We start from the raw sequence: 3,993 nt of genomic DNA on the forward strand, positions 1-3,993 counted from the left end.
ATTATGATTATACAGGGCAAGTAAAACGGTTAGAGTTACCCACTAATCATGCATACAATACATGAATCTATGCTAGCATGGCAAGTTCTAAATCTCAAGATTCACTATCACTTCACAAGAGATTAACATGCTATCTTATATGTCCGCGACGCACATAAGACGAATAAGCACAACCTATGCTAGATATCATATAATTATCACATGCCAAGGTATTAAACAATCAACTAAAAAAATCCATAGTAAATCCGCTACGACCCCATGATCACGATTAGCCCATGATAGAACTCATCGTCACCATGGGTTCATATGAAAATATGATAATCACACAACAATATAAACTAATAAAAATACTTATTAAAATCAGAGTACGTCACAAGAGTATTAAGGTTCAAAGTATTAAAAACTAGCATCCACTGTTATAACGAATAAAAGAATCACAAGATAACGTATGCTTCCTCTTCTTCGTTGTGGTGTGCTAAAACGGTCTTCTTAATCTTCTCTCTTTGCTCCTTGGTTGATTGATACTTGTTGCTTGATATTGTGAAACGTCTCTCAAATAGGTTTATATAAGAGTCCACAAGAAATAGCACCGTCAGAAGTCTAATAGAAGTCAAATTAGAAAATCAGATTCTAAAATTACGACCCCAGGCGGCCGCCCCACATCCCAGGCGGGCGCCTGCATCTCCAGGAGGTCACCCCACATCCCAGGCGGGCGCCTGCACTGCTTCTGGAAAAATCATCTTTTTCCTCCTGATTTTGCTGAATTCTTCGCACAACTCCCCCCAACTGGTTCCAAGTACTTGTAATATCCGGGATATATCGCGTAATTATTTTTGCTATTAAATAATTATTATGTGTGTTCAGTATCTATTCTGTGAATTAATTGTTAAGTGTGTTGGATTTTAATCGCAGTGGAAGCATGTAAAAGCACTTTTACACATACAAAATCCAAATAAAAGCATATAAATCGTGGTAAAAACATATGGATCGATTACTAACCTTTAATATGCGATTCAAAAGCAACGATCGGAGATCCTTAGCAGTTGCTCCTCAAAACGTGAAGCACTCCACCGGTATCCACCAAGAAAACGACGTTAAGGAGGAGGAGGAGGTGGAGAGAATTAGGTTTTATCTAAAATTGGGGTTAGAATAAAAATAGGGTTTATAATAGTATATTTTTATAGGAAAAATTTTCAGTTGAAATTTTCCCATAAATATTATTATTATTATCCCATTTATTATTCTCATTAATAATTAAAACACCTTTTAATTATTAATTCTTTTTCTAAACACTTTAGAAATAATTCTCTCTCTTGATTTAATTTCCAAAATTAAATTCTTAATTAATAATATTAAGAACTTTTCTTAATTAATTTATAATCAATTAAATATCATTTAATCAATTATTAAATTTGCCAATTAATTATTTATTTCATAAATAAATAATTATTAGCCATTTTTATTAATTCCTCCACCATTAAATCATTCTCTTTTTATGGTGTGACCCTGTAGGTTCAATATTAAGCCGGTAGTAGAAATAAATAATAATAAAACTATTTTATCATCATTTATATAAATTCTCCAATTCATTAAATATGATTAATTAATTAATCATATTTATTCTACATCATGAGGGATACTTCTCAGCATATCGCGACTATCCGGATAATACGAATTCACTACTTTGAATACCAAGAACCTATTCAGTGAATAGTTACCGTACAATAAACTCCTTCTACCCTACAATGTCCCGATTAAATACAAGGCATGGATCTCGTGTCAAGCCTATCTAATTTAATCACTTGCTTACCATTTACTATGCTTAGTTCTATGCAAATTAAAAACTCCTTTCTAATTTCATTCACTCTGGCCAGAGATTCCTGAACTAGCATAAGTGGATCAGCCTTGAACATTCACTTCCTTCACTGGAAGGGGTAGATCCTTTATTGATCATACACTATCTTCGTGTACAAATTCCTATACCCAGTAGAGCCCTAATAATTGTCCCTGGAGACTAAGAACTAAACCAAAGCATAGTTCAGTGTACACAAGATGACTATGAAGACCTCAAGTCTAAGGATACTTGTACAACTATCACTATGTAAACAACTGCTGACACGTGAGTGAACTCCATCAGTTGTTCAGCTGGGCGAGTCATGTTCAGTGAACTTATTCTATAATAAGCACCTACATACTAGCTATAGTGTCACCATACAAATGTCTATGAGAACAGACATCCTTCATAATGAAGCAAACATAGTATGTACCGATCTCTGCGGATTATTAATTACCAGTTAGTAATCCTATGACCATGAACTATTTAAGTTTAGAGTTATCATCTTTTAGGTCTCACTATTATGATCTCATCATAATCCATAAAAAGCTTTACTCTAAACTATGGTATATCTTATTTAAACACTTAAATAGATAAAGCCCGTAGTAAAAACAAAACAAGTCTTTTATTAATATCAATGAAATCAAAACAGATTACACAGGAAGTTATTCCTAAATCCTAATACATGATTGGACTTAGGACATATTCCTTTCAATCTCCCACTTGTACTAAAGCCAATCACTCTGGTATCTAATACCCATCTTGTCTTTATGATGATCAAAGTGACTTTCATAAAGTAGCTTTGTGAGTGGGTCTGCTATGTTGTTATGTGTGTCAACTCTAATTCAATACAACACAAGAAATGTTATCGCGCTCCCACTAACCCTTTTGTAGACACATGGTTCATCTATGTTTTTCAGAAAATCAAACTCTTTGATTGTCTCATCAAAACGAATGTTCCATCTTTCGAGAAGCTTGCTTTAAACCACATATGGTTCGCAGCAGCTTACACACTAGGTTTTCATTTCCCTTGGAAAGAAAACCATCTGGCTAATTGCCAGATCTCATAGTCGTAGTAAGCAGCAATCGTAAGCAAAATCCGAACTGATTTTAACAGGGCTACAGGTAAAAAAGGTTTCATCAAAGTCAATCCATTGCCTTTGTTTGAATCCTTTTCCCAAAAGCCTGGCCTTAAAGGTCTCCACCTGGCCATCTGCTCTAATCATTCTTTTGTATCCCATATACATAGATTTCATTCCGGATTTTATGGCACTATGCCATTTCTCTGAGTCAACACTACTCATAGCCTCATTATAGGTCACAGGGTCGTCATCATCAATGATCGACAACTTATTGTTATTCTTAATGACAAGGCCATATTACCTCTCAGGTTGGCGAGACACTCTCCCTGACCTACGAATGGGCTGTTCCATAAAAGGTTGTTCAGTCAGAACAGGTGTTTCCACTTGATCCGTAGCAGTTTGTGCTACTTGAACTTCATCAAGTTCAATTTTGCTCCCACTGTTTCCTTCAAGGATAAACTCCTTTTCCAAGAAGGTAGCATGTCTGGAGACAAACACCCGATGATCGGTGTAAAAGTAATACCCTAAAGTCTCTTTAGGATATCCCACAAAACTACATTTTACGGATCGATATTCCAGCTTATCTGGGTCAACTTACTTGACATAAGCTGGACATCCCCAAATCTTAACGTGTTTAAGACTCGGTTTCCTTTCTTTCCATATCTCATACGGAGTTTGAGGAACAGATTTGGAAGGCACCTTATTCAGTAAGTATGCTGAGGTTTCCAATGCATAACCCCATAGGAATACTAGAAGATTCTCATAGCTCATCATGGACCGAACTATGTCTAACAAAGTTCGATTTCTCCTTTCAGATACCAATCTGGAGGAGTCCACTGGGAGACTATACCATTTACTTTGAGATAATCTAGAAACACTCCTTTAAAGTATTCACCACCTCGATCTGATCGAAGAGTTATAATACTATGTTTGGTTGTTTCTCCACTTCATATTTATACTCTTTGAACTTTTCAAAGGCTTCAGACTTGTGTTTCATCAAACACATATCCGAATCTAGATCTATTATCCATGAAAGTAATGAATTATGAAAATCCACCCATGGCTTGCTTAGACATT

The sequence above is a fragment of the Apium graveolens genome, chromosome 2, assembly GCF_009905375.1.
Source record: "Apium graveolens cultivar Ventura chromosome 2, ASM990537v1, whole genome shotgun sequence".
NCBI lineage: Eukaryota > Viridiplantae > Streptophyta > Magnoliopsida > Apiales > Apiaceae > Apium > Apium graveolens.